This window comes from Engraulis encrasicolus, chromosome 5 (genome assembly GCF_034702125.1).
Source record: "Engraulis encrasicolus isolate BLACKSEA-1 chromosome 5, IST_EnEncr_1.0, whole genome shotgun sequence".
Lineage (NCBI taxonomy): Eukaryota > Metazoa > Chordata > Actinopteri > Clupeiformes > Engraulidae > Engraulis > Engraulis encrasicolus.
Window position 1 is genome coordinate 40,008,474 of NC_085861.1, and position 20,000 is coordinate 40,028,473.

Sequence of the window (20,000 nt, forward strand, 5' to 3'; positions counted from 1 at the left end):
GGTATGGCAGTTTGTAGATAGCCTGGACCTGACCATCCCATAATACTACCATTTCATTTCAGTACGGAGCCAATGTCTTGGCGGAAGTACGTAGGATGGTGTGCAAGGCTAGTTTGTAGAAGGAGGTGCCATCTATATCCTTAGTCTTGCTATGACAACCTTTAAATATCAGTGTAATACTGCATGAGACTTCATGTGTTTGATCAGTTCTTACTGGCTGCTGGAATTACTTCCAATATTTGGATCTGCAATGCTTTCTTTGTCGTGAGATCCAAATTAAAGTATTACAATGACCCAACTTGATCAAATGTAGGCTATCAATCTTTTTTTTTTGTTGGGAAGTTGAGAATGTATGTATAATTTGGGCGTGCACACGGCTAAAATTACATTTGCAGTTCACTGAGTAAAACTTTCCTTGGTAACTCATCTGCTCACATCAATAATGGGCGAGTGTAACAGTACACTGACTAAACCCAAACAGCTTGACCTGGACAACACATGAGTTGTAGGAGAGGATATATGGATGAGCTAGTTGAGAAACCCACAAGTGTGCAACTGATATCCAGAGAGCTGTGCAGATACCTCACTGTACTGTGTCTTTGATGTTTCCAAGAAATTGTGGAGGAAAATGATTTGGGTGCTGTCCTACTGTTATCTTCTGTTGGCCCCTGTTAAAGGAGAATTACGTCCAAATCCAGCACGCAGTCGAATGGCTCACGCTAACCCTGACTTGTCAGCACCTAAAGACACATAATTTTTTTTGTTCAGCCCTTTCCAGGATTTTGGCCATGCAGTGAACTAGGGGCATGGTTTATTTACATAGTGCATAGTATTTAGAATGTTTTAACGCAGGCCTACTGACTAACGTACTAAGTGCTAATGTAGGCCTACTGTATATTGAAGTGAAGAAAAACTCAGGAAGTGCTCAGGAATAGTAAAAAAAAGATCTTGAAGGTGCTCTTTGGTGTGGGGAAAACCGTTTAATCACAAATGAGGGAGTGCAAGGCACTCTTCTCATTCAAAAATGATAAAAAGCTTTTATTTTAACGTGCTCTTATTTTTTTAAGCTTTTATTTTACGTAACATGCTCAGGGCAGACACCCATGTGTAGCAGCACAGAGTCTTCTTCAGGGTATGAAGAATCAGGGTACTTTTATTACCTCTGCCAAGGAGGTAATGTTTTCAGTAGCATTGGTTTGTCTGTTTGTCTGCCTGTCTGTTTGTCTGTTTGCCTGTTTGTCAGCAGCATAACTCAAAAACTAATCAACTGATTTGGACGAAACTTTGTGGAGTTGTTAGTAATGACCCAGGAACAAGTGATTAAATTCTGTTGGTGATCCGGATCGCGAACCGGAACCAGGTCCTTTTAAAAGATTCTTCACCATTGCTGGCCTATATATCTAGACGCCCCCAGTGACCAGAAATTGAATTGCGGGGACTCCACAAAAAGAAGGCAGAAAGACTTAGGGTGTAACATAGTCAAATTTCCATCAAGCAGCTTCCTTGGCAGAAGTTTGCGCTTTAGTGTTTTTTTTTAAATAATAACTTGTTTTCCTCCTCTACTGTACAAATACAGTGCTTTGTGTATTGTGAGATTATAGTTTAATTGTTTATTTATATGTATGTGGTGAAACTGAAGACAAATGTTCACTTTGTGGACAATTAAGTATTCATATTTGTATTTGTACTTCAAATATCATCCTAAAAGGCATGCAATCAGCAGACACCTTATAAAAAAGCACTAACTGGGATTGAGAAACACATCATTTTGGGTACTGATAGGTCAAGGGTAGTGTGAGCACAGCACAGCAACTGCATGTTGAAATTGTCCAGAATTTCCCTGTTCAGCTCAGGGGCCCCTGGATAGTCCCCGAACTGTATGTATCACTGAGCATTCTCAAGCAAGCAACTCATACCAGTTCATAAGGAACAGCCAATGGTTTAGATGTGAAGCAGATAGGTAACGCTTTACTTGATGCTGGCGTCATATGTATGACATAACAGTATCATAACAGTGTTCTAATGCAGTCATGCACGTGTCATTAGCATTGCGTCAATGTCAAACATTTATGTCATTAAGTGACATTTGGTTATGCTAAATGTAGCCCCTATCAATGTCAACTTTTCATAACCATAAAATGTTAATGACATTGACATCCTGTTTATGACACTGTTTTGACACTATTATAACACTGTCATGTCATCAGAGATTTTTTTTTAGGAAGGGGAGATTGGTCACATTCCGAAGTGTCCATAGAAATTAACGGTGAAGATTCGTAACGCAAATATGACGTCTACCCTCACATCTCCCGCCTTTCTGGCAACAAGAACCAACTGCCTTCTGAGCTGCTCTGCCATTGATCCAATCATCTGGCTGCATCGGCGCACGCGAATTGTTGCACATGCTCAGTTGTGAAAAGCTGTCACTCTCGTGCCGATATGGAACTACTGTGCCTGCGCTCTTTCAAAAAAAAAAAAAAGCGAAATAAGTGGCTTGAAAAGCTTTATTTTGGCTCGCATGACACAACCAAGCAGTCTAGATTCATCAACTTTTCACAGCGGTTTCAACCATATGGTTTTCATAACTGCTGGGTTCCCTCCCGTCCTATATTCTGTTTCCCCTTTCATTTTTCCCATTGACTCTCAGATCTGGTCTTACTAATCGCTAAATAGCACCCAGAAGGCGTCAACAAGATGGCGGCTGAGTGACGTAACTTATACAGAAAGAACTTTGATGTCGTACGACGTCGGCAGTTTAACCAGCAGATGAAACAATAGTCATTTTTTCAGCTGCAACACCGCCACTATGCCGGGAGGTCCATCAGTCAGTCAGACAATGGGTTGGTCCCTCGGAAACTGGTTTGACTCTTTGTGTTGTGTTGAGTTGAGTGATGACCTTCTTTACAGTACTACAGTACTATTTCCTTAAATTCAATGTGAAATGTGTAACTAGGTATCACAATGCACAGAAGAACAGAGCTAAGCAACTTACCTGTGCAACAATAACTGTGAGGGGGCAAGACGGAGTCCATAGGCCTATATGTGTGTGCGTCAGTCTGGCCATGTAAATGTGGGTGCGTCAGTCTGGCCATGTGTGTCTGTGTGTGTGTGTGTGTGTGTGTGTGTGTGTGTGTGTGTGTGTGTGTGTGTGTGTGTGTGTGTGTGTGTGTGTGTGTGTGTGTGTGTGTGTGTGTAATACAGTTCTTGAAATAGGCCTACATATTCTTGAAATATATATTCTTGAAATATTCTTGAAAGCTGCTTAAAAGCAGTCAGTTTTGGAAGAAATATTCCCCCATTTGTGTGGCTGAGGCTACAAATATGCACACAATTCAGGAGACATTAGCATGCAGTAAGCCTGATACATGTTAGGTGTGTGTGTGTGTGTGTGTGTGTGTGTGTGTGTGTGTGTGTGTGTGTGTGTGTGTGTGTGTGTGTGTGTGTGTGTGTGTGTGTGTGTGTGTGTGTGTGTGTGTGTGTGTGTGTGTACTCGCATGTGTGTGTGTGTGTGTGTGCGTGTGTGCGTGTCTGTGTGTGTCCGTGCGTGCGTGCGTGTGTGCGTGTGTGCGTGTGTGCGTGTGTGTGTGTGCGTGTCTGTGTGTGTCCGTGCGTGTGTGCGTATGTGCGAGTGTGTGTGCATGCATGATTGCGTGTGTGTGTTAGGTAAACGTGTGTGTATCTGTATCTCTGTGACAGTACATGTGAGTCGGTGGCTGCTTGAAAAAAAAAGGTTTCTTTCGTTTATTTAATTTGAGAAGCAGACAGACAGACTAAGTGGACCTAACTCGTGCTGCGAAATGGCTGCTCTGTGATTGGTAAGGTCTGCCAATGCCTGGTCTGTTTAAAAAGCCGTCATTCTCCTCCTCTATCCTCTATTTTGTTTTCATTTGACACATGATGACCCTTACCCCACCAACATACTATTTTTTACGGCTAGGTCTCAAATAAAAGACTCAATATTTTGGTTTTCAATAATGTGTTTAAAGCATGGTGCTATCATTACAGCAAGGCTACAGCAGCTTTACACAGGACTTGTTCATGTACCACCGCTGCCTTAAGACACTCGCCGCAATGCTCTGTCTTTATCTGATGATAAACAAATCAGAAAAAAACAGCCCGAGGCTTTGCACAGAACCGCAAAAAAAGAAAAAAAAGAACAGCGTTCGGCGTTCATGCCTTAAAAGGTCCCATGGAAGAAGCGGATGTACTGTACTGTACACCTCCTTGCCATCGGCGGACATGAAAGGAGCCTCCAATGAATGGAGCACTTAGCAGAGCACTGCGAAGAATATGAAAAAAAAAGAAGAAGAAGAAGAAGAAATGGAGAAACGTTGTGTTGGGTGCGTGGTGGGTGTGGTGGAGGAGGGACAGAGAGGGGAGAAGCCCAAGGGTTGCCACTCTTGACTTCCAGACCTCTGCCCTCTCCTCTCCTCTCCCTTCTCCTCTCCTCTCCTCTCCTCTCCTCTCCTCTCCCTTCTCCTCTCCTCTCCCTTCTCCTCTCCTCTCCTCGCTGTTTTGCACCCACTACAGAACAGGAGCAATGTGACTCTTGTGTTGTGGCGGCCGAGACTTGCAAAAATAACACAGCACGGCACAGCTCGTTTTTTTTTTTTTTTTAAATACATCACCAGGTTAGTGCTGCCTGATTGCCCAATGGTGCAAAAAAAAGGAGAAGTGAGAGAGGGAGAGTGTGCGTGTGAGGGGAGAAAGCGAGTGAGAGAAAGAGAAAAGGGGAGGGGGAGGGAAGGAGAGCGAGACAGAGAGAGAGAGAGGTAGAGAGAGAGTGAAGGGGGAGAGGGAGGGAGAGGGAGCGGTGCGTTGGTAGTGGTACGGCCTGCTGACCGGCAGTTGAACCTCCCTCTGAACTGAGCGTGAACCCTCAACTTGAGGAGCATTGGTCACAGATCTCCCTGGGAGCTACACGCACGGGCAGCGAGCCCTGGGACTGACACATGCTCATAACAGACATACACACACACACACACCATACACACACACACACACACACACACACACACACACACACACACACACACACACACACACACACACACACACAGTACATGCGCATGCACGCACACACAGACAGACTGTTGCTCCTCTCTTTGTTTTCAATTTCTATCGCTCCCTTTTTACTCTCCTCTCTTTATTGTCTCTTATCTAACTCTTTTTCTCTTGTCTCTTTCTTTTCTGCTCTCCTCATTCTTTCTCCCTCTCTCTCTCTCTCCCTCTCTCTCTCTCTCTCTCTCTCTCTCTCTCTCTCTCACTGTCTTTTATGTACTGTTGTTTCTTGCATTGCTTTGTTCACATCACATCACACACACACACACGCACGCACGCACGCACGCACGCACGCACGCGCGCGCACGCACACACACACACACACACACACACACACACACACACACACACACAGTGCCCCACAGACACGCAGGTCGACCCAGGCTGCCCCATTCCCAGCCTAATGTCTGAAGCCAGCGGAGCCGTACTGTACTGTGCGTGTCTAGTTAGACACGCAAACAGCCATGAGCACTAGGTATGCATCAGAGGATAAGCTACACATGCAACATCACACACACACACACACACACACACACACACACACACACACACACACACACACACACACACACACACACACACACACACACACAGACGCACACACGAATGCACACACACATGCGCACTCACACACACACGCACGCATGCACACACACATGCGCGCGCACACACGTGAGCATGCACGCACACACACACACACACACAGACACACAGACACACACACACACACACACACACACACACACACACACACACACACACACACACACACACACACACACACGCACACACACACATACATACACATAAATGTAGACATAGTTACCATATACTCAAACTACATGCAGATGCACAGTATCTTTTTTCACAGAGCTAGACACACAAAGACACACACATATACCTACAGTACACAGCACACACAGACACAAAGGTATGAATGCAAATCTATTCACAGACACATATGTACTAGCTCGCATTATTTTCACATGGCTAAACACACACACACACACACACACACACACAGACCAATGAGCAACACTCCGACACCAGTAGAGGCGCGAAAGCCCTTTGGCTGTCCCACAGCACCACGTCTGCGGGGGGGCGACCGACTTGAAAATGCAACCGAGGGGTCACGGACAGGTCACTGTCGAACATACCATTCCAGTCCCCGTTTAGCATTCGGCTGCAAATGTCACAAGGGCGAGTAGGAAAGGGGGTGTGTGGGGGGTCATGAATGTGGGGTTAGGGGTCGAGATTGAAGTAGAGTTGGGTTGGGTTGGATGAGTACAATCGAAGAGTTCAGATGCAAAACCCCATAAGTGCCTTTTCAGAAAATAATCTTAATTCATTATTAATTAATACAAAGCTATCAAAATTGCATATTTAAAAAAAATGATTTATGTAATATAACTATTTATATGTATTATCAAGTACATGAATGTAAACCAAACCAACAGCGGGGTTCTCTAAAAATATAGAAGTGCAGGTCTTCAGAAATGGAGTTAGGGGGTTTTGCATCTGAACTCTTCAATTGCACTGTCGTGTTTTTTTGGTCATGGAGTCGGAGCATTCCGAAAGAGTGAAAGAGAAAAAGAGAGGATGGTTTTCGGGGAGGGTGCAGGGCTGGATTGGTTATTTGGTAGACGTGGCGTTTTCCCGGTGGACGGACCGACAGTCCTCAGCGGCGGATGCTGTCTGTTGTGGTTGTCATTGTCATTGTTTTTGTTTCCTTAAAAGTGGCACACTTTTAGAAATACAGGGGGGCTGTGTGAGAGGCTGGTCTATACTACCAAAAATGCCCGGGGTGTTTATGGTCATTGACCAGCTCTGATAGGGTGGCTGCCGGATGGGGCTCCCTCTCTCCATCGAGACATTCTGCGCGGGGTGCGCCAAGTGATGTGGGGCAAATATGTGCCTGAGGGGGGAGAGACAATCATGGTGATCCCTGTCCAACACAAGAAGAAAAAAATTATAATAAAGGGCAAGCACATTTTGCCTGGGAGCATCTTTCACGAAGGACTTCTTTGTCCTTTTATGAATGAGATTTTTTAAATCATGCTTATACATGATGTGTTATGCTGTAAACTTAACTATCAGAGACACTTTCTATAGAAGGAGATAAAACACGAAAGCGCAATTCGTAACGCCAATATGGCGTGTAGTCCTACGTGCATATTTCCCACCTGTCCAGCAACAAGAGCCAATTGCTTGCTGAGCTGCGCTGTCGTTTAACCAATCATCTCACCGCATCGATTCGACGCATAACTTTTACGAGAGCTCAAACCTAATTGGTATGTCTTTGAAATATCTGCTGCCAGTCGGTGGCAGATGACATGTGTGACTCAAATCGGGTAGCAACTCACATGGGGTTGCTACAGAGTCCGCGCCACTTGATCCTACAGGCAGGGAAGCAGAACATGTTGTCGTGAATTGCAGTGCATGTAGCTCAATATTAGCAGAAAGAAAACAAAGTTTTACAGCGTTACTTTCATAGTATATACTGCCAGTCCTATGATAGCCATTATAATCTGGTTTTCATTGTGAGTGTGAAATAGCTGCCCTGAGACGACACCAAGATGGCCGCGGAGGGAAAAGACTTGGAATTGGAAAGGACTTTGGGATTCTGCTAGCCTGATTATCATCGACTTTCAAATCTTTTCGAGACTTGGTCTGACCAAGAGCATAGCAATTAACATTGCCCAAACGTCATTTCCCAAATGGCCTCCCTTGGTTTGCTAATGGTTGTTTGCTTCCCAACAAAGTGTGAGGAGTTCCCGTATTTGCGGGAACTCAGAAAGTACTTGCATTGCGTCTTGACCTGGGTTGCGTTTCCCAAAACTCTTACAGTGTAAGTAATACTTAAGCTAAGTAGTACTTAAGTATGAGGGACCACCTAGGCAATGTATCGCATAACCACAAGTTTATGCTTAAAAAATTGTATCGGCCAACACACAATGTTTTGTTCTGGTAAATGCAAATAAAATGCTTGCTAAAGTGCATGTGTGAGGTAAAGCAGTGTATTTATAAACTTTTAGTGATGATGTGAAACCTATTTCTGTCAGATCCACTCTAGTCAAAAATGAGATGGGAAACAGAGATATATTTCAGACGCTTTATTTCTGAATGCATACATTTGTGTTTGGGGGCATGGCTCTTTTCGGAGGAAGTTCCCCGGCTTCTCCATGAGCTCCATGGAAGCCAATACAGGGAACAGCAGCATCCTCAGGTGGTGTGCCTTCCATTTAGCTGGAAAGGCAAAATACCCCCTAGAACAGAGCAAGCAACAACAACATGACATTGTTTGACAACGATTAGTCTAGTGGAGCAGGGTAGGTGGTGGGAGCAAAACAAGCAGCAAAAAGCAATGACAGGAAAACAAATTCGGTAGTTTAAATAAAGCGCGCCATGTGTCAGCATTCAATTGCGAGCTGCAGCTGATTAACCAAAGCGCAGCTGATTAGTGGAGAGTTGTATGGGTTGAGTCGGCGTCAGCCAATAGGCAAAAGGGCACGTTGACTACGTGTTCTGCCAGAACTAACGCAGATTGCTCTATTTCTGGTACATTGCCTAGGCGGCCCCTCATACTTAAGTACTACTTAGGCTTACAGTTTTTCTCGATTGGTTTGGCTAATTTCTCAAAACTGAGATGACATTCTCAAAACAACACGGACAAATCTCCAAACCAACTTACAATTTCCCACAACAGAATGGCATTTTTCATTGCTTTCATCAAATTTCAAATGCTTTGTACATGTCTCAAATGTTTAGTACATCTCGGCAGATGGCTATATACAAGTACCCTACAGTTGACACATTGAGCATACATTTAGCACATTTTCCAAATAAATTGACCTGTCTTATCTAAACGAATTAGACAATTCTCAGTCTAATGGTTGCCCTCTCCAAAACATGTCAGCATGATTTCATTGTGTGAGTCATCATATGCAAAGTAGTCTACACAATTGTCAAAACAGTCAAGGACATAATATTTTAAGAATTTCTTTACTGTAAACGGTAAATTCATGACAGTGTTCAACAGGCCAGATGGTATTGTAACTTTACTAGTTTGTAGAAAATAATTTACAACTGTGTATACTTTCCTCTGTTATTTGGCTAATTTCTTGACATTTTTTTCAAACGGCATTCTGTGGAAGGAATTTAGTTTCGACACACGGGTAAACTGTTTTTGGAGTGATATGAGCAAGTGATGAGGATCCATGGCGTTATGCTGAACCATCCAGTTTATTTTGACAGAATGACTAAATGAATGCAAATGAGCCAAACCAATTGAGAAGGATATATGCCATTTTTATGGTACTGACTATTTATGTGGGAGAAGGTTTAGTGCTGATGCAAGAATGAGCTGTTTTGGGAGGTATATGACATTTTGCTAGTTATCTGAACTGTTGTGCAGAAGTGTAAGAATGTTTAGCCAAATGACCCAAAATTTATAGAAATGTCATCTGGGTTTCAAGAAATTAGCCAAACCAATCGAGAAAAACTGTAAGTACTACTTCAGAGTTTTTGGGAAACGCAGCCCTGACTGGTAGCAACGCTGCAGCTGTTGCGTCACTAGGGCACGGCCTCGCTAGGACTCTGCAGTGTTTGTGAGTGTTCTTTGGGCTAAAACTCGCCTGGCTCTTACCCGACCTGTTGTTCCGCGCAGCTTCATGAGCTCCACTACTCTGTGTGTGTTGAGTGCCACCAGGGGGCTCCAGACCTCAAACACAAACAGAGGTCTGGAACGAACCAGAGCCCCGTTTCTCGACAGTGTTGTTGCTAACTAAGTTAGCAACTTAATCGGTTGCAATGCAATTTTCCATAGGCAACTTACTAAGTTGCTAACTAGTTAGCAACAATGCTGTCGAGAAACAGGGTCCTGGCTAGGCTAAAATGGCACTTTTGGCAAAATATAGATTTTACAAGTTGTTGATCTCTCACATAATAAAAAACTGCAGTGGTCAGTGTTCTAGACAAGTGGTATAGTGGTAGATGGTTAACCAGGTTTTACCAATAGGCAAACTAGGCAATTGCCTAGGGCCCCACCAAAAACACCCTCAGGAGGGGCCCCACAGCCTCTGCATTGCAAAAATAATATTAAAACAGGGCCCAATGCCTACATTTGCCTTGGGCCCCCAAATTGGTAGAACTGCTGCTGTGGTAACGGCTGTGGTACTTGCATTATTTTTATGGTTGTCAGGCAGATTAAGTGACATGCATAGTTTAACATTATGTACATAATTTTCAAATATGTTTTTTTATATTCACTTTTGTCTACACATTTATATCCACTGCACAAGCACTGTTAATTCACACAGGAAGTGCTAAACATTGTGGCTCAATTCTAAAAGGGAGTTTTTCTTTAATGTGTCTGCCACTGTGTTCTGACTGTCAACAAACATAGCCTAGTGCTTTTTCGCACTCAGTTGCATACACACATATTTCACCATGAATTATAAATGGCCACCAGTACCCACCATGCAGCTGCAGCCAACTTCAGCTATTGGCCATTTGCCTTGGGGTGCTATCTAAGCTATCTGAATGTAGCACGTTTTGGTCTATTGGGTTAATTGAATGAAATATAATGTAAAATGCCTCCTAGTGGGTTATTATGAATATTAGAATTAATTCTTATTTGTAGCTCTTTTCTGTTAATTTTAACTGTTCATGCGCTAAGATGCTTGTACAGATAGGAGGAGAGCAATCCTTCTAATCGACAATTCTTTGAAAGAAAAAAACACTTACCCCAGATGTTACACATTCTAAATTCTTATATCACTTTGGGCGTTTCATATTCATTTACCACCTTAGGTGTTCCATATTTCATGTTCCATGTTCATCCACACATTGTCATGTCACATGAGGTGTGATCTACAAAAGTATAAATCCCATATTCCCAGAAACATCAACCAGAAACTGATGAAGCTTTGAAATGTCTTTTGAGCACTAATAACAAGAGGGGGTGATGTGGTTTAGCATATCGGGGCACCCCACCATGGGTAGGAATGCATGTCCATGGGGACCCGCAGGCTTGAGTCCGGCCTGGGTAGTTTCCCTGGACCACCCCATGTCGCTCATCTCTTCCCGTCTTGGTCTCTACTGTCCTTCCCTCCATAAAGTCACAAAAGGAGCTAATAAAAGTAATTATGGCATCAAGAAGTCCAATTGCTTGACCTGAATGAATGACAATGTTCACAAACATGTGCCACACTTATTTCCTGACTTTTGGCAATTGTTGGAGTGTGTCAGCTAAATCGCAGATTCCAGCTGGTAAAAATGACCAAGTTAGCTCATCAGTATAGTTAATAATACATTATTACAGTATTTCTCAATTGGTTTTGTACATTTCTCGAATCTCTTTCGCAATTTGCAAAACATAATATTCATTCTCAAAACAGCTTTAACAAATGGCAAAACACGGTGGATAACCTGCAAAACAAGTCTTTCAAAACCAAGTTTTTTGTGTCCATAAACATATCAGCGCCAGCAGAATGGTTAGTCATTGTGTCATAGTGTATGGACAAGCTAGTCAAATCAATTTCTCATGTTGTCAATTGAATAGTACACTCTTGAGGCTCTTTTCTGAAGCGAAATGCTGTTTAGATTGGATGGGAAATGTTGTAAATTCAGTTTTATATTACATTGATCAGATAAGATTGAGATAGTTTCATGCATTCAATGACAAAGCTTTTTGAGTGATATGACAAAAGCAATTGATAATGTACGAAATCACTGAGAATTGTACACAGCCATGGCATGGTGGACGAGAGCATTTGCTATATGCCGAAAACAATGAGAAACTGATTTGACCATGTGCACAGGTAACACCAGGAAGTCACAATTGAACAAAGACTTTTGAGAATCATTATTCTGTTGTGAGAAATGTACAAAACCAATTGAGAAAAACTGTAATGGGCATGCAGTCTGCCTAAGGGGTGGGATACTTAACAATAAAGTGTTAAGGCCACACCAAACACAAACAACGACTTTGAATCATTCCTTCAGATTTGTATTTTAGAAGTGTTTGACTGTTGATAGATAAAACAAGAGCAATCATGGCAACCTGGCCCCTTGGCCAATATGTGATATGTTTTTGACGCCACCAAAAGGTAGGGCTGGGCGATTCACCCTGAAAAAAAAATCTCGATTTTTTCATTAACAAACTCGATTCACGATTCACGATTCGATTCAATACCCCCCCCCCCACCCCACCCCCCCCCCCCAAAAAAAAAAGGAAAAAAAAACTTGAGCTCTCTAGGCCCCTACGTGGTTGTGTGTTTGTGTGTGTGTGACAGAGAGAGAGAGACAGAGAGACAGACAGAGAGAGAGAGAAGTAGGCTCTGTTTGTGTGGCGGTGCCTCTGGTGTGTGTGATTGAAGTCTACTCGGAGTGGACCAGTTTATATGGACATGGGGTAGCCTATAGCAGGGGTTTTCAAAGTGGGGCCTGGGGACGCCTGGGGGCCCGTGAGAGGATGCCAGGGGGGCCGTGGCAGATTGGCAGGGAAAATATAGTTTTATAATAGCCAAAATAAACCAAAATTAGGCTTAAATCCCAGTGGAATAATTTTGTTCTTTACAATATTTATGTATTGTGCTTTCTGTAGTACCTGAATGGTCTTAGGAATACACAAACTTTATCAAGGTGTGAAACTGGGTGCACAGAAAAAAATAGTGTGGCACGTCCCATGTCAGGGGGGGCTTGGCTGGAATCTACCTGTATGTGGAGGGCTCATAGAAAAGTTTGGGAACTCCAGGCCAAAATAGCCTAATGCAATTTCATCTCAGAACATTGCTAATAGAAATGACCAATTGGGATTACATTGAAACATCTCAGAGAAAGAACAAAAAATGTGAGGGGTAAACCCTCAGGCACTGTTGAGATTTGTGACATGCCATCCATCCCCACAATATATTAATGATGCATTATAGTGCAGATGTATGGAGGCTCTTGTCCCAGGTGAACAAATTTAGCAATTGCCTGCTGGTTTCCCATCAGAGCCCATAGTAATGCGTCTAAATACATGTCGATGCATCTGAACACTGCTGCATTAACACAGAGAAAACATTTTGGAGCAACACCCTAAAACAATGCTTGCTTCAAAACTGTAACGTTTGCAAGCCAGAGTAGATTAGATATCGCGTTTCATGCATTTAATCAGACATCAGCGCATTCGCACGGTAATTTCTCCGGACTGCTTAACAGGCGGTAAAACTCTCGGCGAAGTTTACCGATATCGACGCTATCTTTACTGACATGTCGCGTTCAGACGCGGTTATTATTACTTTACCACAAGTCTCCTAACTAGTCCCGTCCGAGTAGGGCTTTTTAGAGAGAGGGAGAGAGAGCGCGCGAGAGAGACCGATTGCTCCGGGTGCTTGTGTGTGTGTGTGTGTGTGTGTGTGAGTGAGAGAGGGAGAGAGATTCCTTTCAACTCACATGATGGTTAGGATTATACAGACGAGGAAGCAGCGCATCCAAAACTTTAAGCACATGTTGAAAACCTATCTTCTCTGCCGAATGAATTGGAAGCATATCGTAGTAGGTAGTTCTAGGCTAATTATCCGTGACTGCTTTCCACCTTGCTCCACTCTTGTGGTAGGGGTAGAGTAGTTTGTTTAGCATTTTCTCCGCGAGATGTTTTCGTTTCAAATATTCAAACATGCCTGTAGTCCGGCTGCTAGACGTACAGCTTACGTTATGACAACACTGTCATTCACAATTTACAAAGTGGTAGGTTGTTTGGTATTCATCATTGGCAAAACGATAGGAGGCAGTGTCACCTTTTTTTGAACAGGAGCCCGTATTCCTCACCCGTTTCACTATATTTCTGTCAAACCATTTCACTCACCACGTTTGTTTGTGCATGTAATGGGGGAGGAGACACAGAGAATGCACTAGGTAGACATACGTCCTCGCCAAGTGGCGAACGTAATGCAATGCGCTGTGCACTTGGATACATAAACTGACAGATGATTAAAAAAAATAAAATCGTATAACGCGATTTCTCAAAAAACAAATCGATTTGACTTTCAAACTCGATTTTAAAATCACATCGATTTTTTGCCCAGGCCTACCAAAAGGCGACCCAAAACACTGCTGTGGACAGACAAACAGACAAACAGACAGACAGACAGACAGACAGACAGACAGACAGACAGACAGATAGAAAGACAGACAGGCAGGCAGGCGTAAAGACAGACAGGCAGGCAGAAAGACAGGCAGGTAGGCAGAAAGACAGTTCAATATATATAATAAATAGCCCAAATGGGTTCCAAATAATAATGGACGAGACCTCATTTGTCTAATCCCTGATGAATCAGTTATTGTATTGTCAGGCCATTCATATATGGTTACAAGTTACATGAAAATAAGTACATCAGTGTTATTCATTGCCGATGACCAGAAATTGTAATAAGTGTTCAACCGCAGGTTGCTAACATGAATTTCACAACTGTACTTATGATGAGTCTTACAACAAAAATCTTGGTTCCTCTCTGAACTCGTCTAAAGTTGAGATGCTTTCTGGTGTTGGTGGTGCTGGTTGTGGGGGCACATTTGCGTAGTATTCTTTATGGGAAACATGGCCTCAAAAATGCCTTGCAAAAATACACAGGGGTCAGAGGGTCAGGTAAATGCTGTGGGAATGGTAACCGCTGAGTGCATTGTTTGGGACAACACACTATACGAGGGCTTATCTTGGCTATATTCAAGAGGGGATTGTTTTCCATAATTTATAGTCACAACTGCCAAAACAAATTCCTTGGAAAGAAAAAAAGGACTACAGCAGCAGCAGTTAGCGGGCAGGGAACAGAAGGGACAGTCCCTAAAAGCGGCCGTGGTGTGCGCGCGGACATCTCTGTTGCAACTCATTCCCAAAGTGTTTGTGATCTCTGGGGGTGTGTGTGTGTGGCGGGGGGGAAAGGCTTTAGCTCTGAACTGATGAAAGTGTCTGTTGGTGCAGCTGATCCCGACATCCTGCGCTTGTGTACTTTCATAGCGCCGCTATCTCTCCCGCTGTTTACGCTGGGGATCAAGAGCGGGAGCGTGGGCGATCGTTGCTGCTGCTGCTTCGTGTCGTGTGAAAACTCGTCCGTGCCTGGCTGAATGTGACACAGTGGGGAAAAAAAGAAACGCTGCGCAGTGGCTATGGATGTGGAGTATGATGTGACAGGAGAGAGCGTACAAGGACAGAGGGGGATGAATGTCTGCATGGGGTCGCGTGTGTGTGAGTGAATGGATTCTTGTGGTTCCTGTATATAAGGTAATAGATGTAAGACATCAGGTAATAAAAAAGACATGACATTTTAAAGGAAGATGAGAGTAGTCATACAAAGCACTGTAATAAATGCAACTGTTTAGTAGTTAAATCAATCAATCAATCAATCAATCAATCAATCAATATCTATCTATCTATCTATCTATCTATCTATCTATCTATCTATCTATCTATCTATCTATCTACCTACCTATCTATCTATCTATCTATCTATCTATCTATCTATCTATCTATCTATCTATCTATCTATCTATCTTTATCTATATACAGTATGTCTCTCTCCATAGTATCACCAGCACCATGCCTACTGGTAATCTGTCATACAGAGTATTTCCCAGTGGGCCAAAAGTTATCAGGAGTCGATGCTATTGGGTTTAGAATAGAATAGAATAGACCTTATTGTCATGCAAGCATGACATTTGTCTTTGATCTCACCACAAAAAACATAAATGTTTCTTCTAGATTAGCCCAGGCCTTTTTGGTTCCCATTCAGTCTTCTATCCACCACCACAACTCTCTGTCTGTCTTTCTCTTTTTCTATCACATCCTCTCTTTTGCCTCATATGATATGGACGGTAAACAATGGAAACGCGAGTAATCAACAAAAGAACAATCTGCCCCCCCTGCCCAACGCTAGATGCTCGTGATGTGTGCTTGGCAGTCACCACCCGCAAGCAACCCGAAACATAGTGGACAAACACGCAGACAAACAGACACACAGGGTCGTTCCAATACCTGACCGACCGACCCCTTCCAGGTGCCACCACTAGTATATCAGTCAATTGACTATAGTAGCTTGGCCCTGCCGTAACGGAGTTACTGCGCCGGCGACCCGGGTTCAATTCCGGCCCGGGTCATTTGCCGATCTCTCCCCGTCTCTCTCTCCCCACTCATTTCCTGTCTGTCCTTCACTGTCCTGTCAAGAATAAACGCGAAAAGCCTAGCTGCAGAAAAATAGAAAATAAAATTGACTATAGCAGCTTACGTTACAGCTTTAGGGTTCACCATACTCCATATGTCCCTTCAGTGCAGTACCATCTTTACAGTTTTTCTCGATTGGTTTGGCTAATTTCTCAAAACTGAGATAACATTCTCAAAACAACACGGACAAATCCCCAAACCAACTTGCAATTTCCCAAAACAGAATGGCATTTTTCATTGCTTTCATCAAATATCAAATGCTTTGTACATGTCTCAAATGTTTAGTACATCTCTGCAGATGGCTATGTACAAGTACCCTACAGTTGACACATTGAGCATACATTTAGTAGCCTAGAAATCTAGACGCCCCTAGTGGCCGCAAAATGAATTTGCTCCCCGGGCACAGCTTTGCTGTAGGGGTTTTTGGCGCGGCCAGGCTATACATTTAGCACATTTTCCAAATAAACTGATCTTGCTTATCTAAACGAATTAGACAATTCTCTGTGTAATGCCTGCCCTCTCCAAAACATGTCAGCATGATTTCATTGTGTAAGTCATCATATGCAAAGTAGTCTACACAATTATCAAAACAGTCAAGGACATAATATTTTAAGAATTTCATTAAACGGCAAATTCATGACAGTGTTTAACAGGCCAAATGATATTGTAACTTTATTAGTTTGTAGGAAAAAAATACAACCGTGTATAGTACAGTTTCCTCTGTTATTTAGCTAATTTCTTGACATTTTTTCAAGCGACATTCTGTTTTGAGCAATTGCTAGCTGCGTTGGGATTTGTCCATGTTATTTTGAGAATGTTATCTCTGTTTTGAGAAATGAGCCAAACCAATGAGAAACCTGTAATATATGGCCATTACTTTCTGTATGTGAATTTACAGTAAAGAAAGTTACTGATAAATGTCCTTGGTAAATTGTCTGTGTTGTCAAACTTCAAGGGTTTCACTCACTTTTTCATTTTTATACATAGCCGAAATCTGTTAGCTGAACGTATTCCCATAGTGACAAAACATCTAACCATTTTGACTTGCAGTGCTTACATAATGGCAAAGGGACAATGTATTTTGGGGGTACTGATGATATATGTGGGGAAGGAATTTAGTTTTGACACACTGGTAAACTGTTTTTGGAGCAATATGAGCATGTGATGAGGATCCATGAGGTTATGCTGAACCATCCAGTTTATTTTGACAGAAGGACTAATTGAATATTAATGAGCCAAAGCAATTGAGAAGGATCTATGCCATTTTTATGGTACCGACTATAAATGTGGGAGAAGGATTGGTGCTGATGCAAGAATGAGCTGTTTTGGGAAGTATATGACATTTTGCTAGTTATCTGATCTGTTTTGCAGAAGTGTAAGAATGTTTGGCCAAATAACCCAATGGTTATAGGAATGTCATCTCAGTTTCAAGAAATTAGCCAAACCAATCGAGAAAAACTGTAATCACATGTACTGCTTTGACAGCACTTACGTAAAATACCGGACGAAGGAGTCTCAACAGATTTTACTTGAAAGTGGTGGTACTGGGCAGGGCCACTTACCGCTTTGGCCAGGCCTGAGACAAAAACATCTGAAAGGGCCTCCCACCAAATACATTCAATGCAATGAATGAAGACCCAATTCTGGGCCTCCGTCTCTCTGGGCCCCATAACAACTGACCCCTTTGCTTTCATCAAATTTCAAAAGCTTTGTACATGCATCTTTGCAAATGGTTATGTACAAGTAGCCTACCGCTACAGTAAGACATGCTTTGCATGCTTTGGTGTGTGATAGAATGTGCAGTAATCGTGCACTCAGCTGTAATTTAAATGTTATTTTATACCGGAGACGTGGAGACATCGAACGGTGGGTGCACGTCTGCGAAAGTGCAATAAATTAATATCCGATAATGGCTGATGATCATTGGGTGTAGTCACCCTTGACTTTCAAAACAAGCCGAAGGCACATAATCTCACTGAAGATCACCAGCACGATAAATCATTAGGGCACGTGTGTGTGTGTGCGTGTGTGCGTGCATGCGTGTGTGTGTGCGTGCGTGCGTGCATGCGTGTGTGTGTGCGTGCGTGCGTGTGTGCGTGCGTTGTATACCAAGTTCCTTCAGAAGTGAGCAGGAGCCACTTTTTCTTGCACGCAATAAAAACAGATGGAGTGACAACTGGGTCCATGTGTATGTGTTTGTTTGTGTGTGTGAGTTTGCCTATGTGTTTGTGTGTGTGTGTGTGTGTGTGTTTATGTGTGTAGTGTAATGTGTTTGTGTGTGTGTGTGTGTGTGTAGTGTAATGTGTGTGTGTGTGTGTGTGTGTGTGTGTGTGTGTGTGTGTGTGTGTGTGTGTGTGTGTGTGTGTGTCTGTGTGTCTGTGTGTCTGTGTGTCTGTGCGTGCATGTGTGTCTGTGTGTGTAGTGTAATGTACGTAAGTGTGTGTGTGTGTGTGTGTGTGTGTGCACGCGCATGTGTGTGTGTGTGTGTGTGTGTGTGTGTGTGTGTGTGTGTGTGTGTGTGTGTGTGTATTATAGTGTCCCTGAGGTCCAAACAGGTGCGCTGGGGCTCCCGTCGAGGCCCTCAAGTGACAGCTGTGTCACCCCTGTGTGTGTGTGTGTGTGTGTGTGTGTGTGTATGTGCGTGTGTGTGCCTGTGCGTATATGTGTATATGTTTGTGTGCAATGTGTGTATGCGTGGGTGTGCGTGCATGTGTGTGCATGTGTGTGTGGGTATTTGTGTGTATGCACGAAAGTGTGAGTGTGTGTGTGTGTGTGTGTGTGTGTGTGTGTGTGTGTGTGTGTCTGTGTGTCTGTGTGTGTGTGTGTGTGTGTGTGTGTGTGTGTGTGTGTGTGTGTGTGTGTGTGTGTGTGTGTGTGTGTGTGTGTGTGTGCGCGTATATGTGTGTCTGTGTCACTCGATTGACTGAAGGCCTCTAGCTGCTGATGGCAGACTAACAGGTGGCCACGCAATACCACCTCCAGTCCTCCAGTCTTCCAGTCTTCCAGTCCTCCAGTTCTCCAGGCCTATCCGCCTATCCACCCAGGTCCTTCACCCAGCCCCCAGCCCCACGGTGTGGGTTTCAGTCCCCAGGGGGGGTACCCCGGCAGACTTCGGTGCCCTGTTGGCTGGCCGAGTGCCGGCTGGCCCGGTGACTAAGACAAACACAGATGCCGATTTTTTCTGGGGGGAGTGGGGGGGAAGGTAGGGGGGCACGTCACCTGTTGGACTCTGTTGAAAAGCAGTGATTCATTGATCGGAGACCTTTGCTCAGGTTTTTTTGTGGTTGTTTGCTCCTATTCTCAAGCCTTTCTTTCTGCACCTTTACCCCATTGCTTCCTATACAGTATTGCCTGGGGAGGTGTACTGCAAAGGTACAAAAATGGGTGATTTGACCAGGTCCCAACTAGGGGTGTAAATAGTAATCAATATGTTGATGCATCGATCCTACGGCCGACGATTGAATCGAAACGTATTGTATCATGGGGCATTGAAATTAAAATAATCAAATCGCTGGCCCCTGCCCAATGCCCTAGCTCCATAACATAATAGAAGTGGAAAAGTAATTGGGAAAAAAATCAAATCAAATTGTATCGTATCGTGGGCCATTCTTGAAGGGACACTGTATGAGATTTTTAGTTGTTTATTTCCAGAATTCATGCTGCCCATTCACTAATGTTACCTTTTCATGAATACTTACCACCAGCATCAAATTCTAAGTATTCATTATGACTGGGGAAA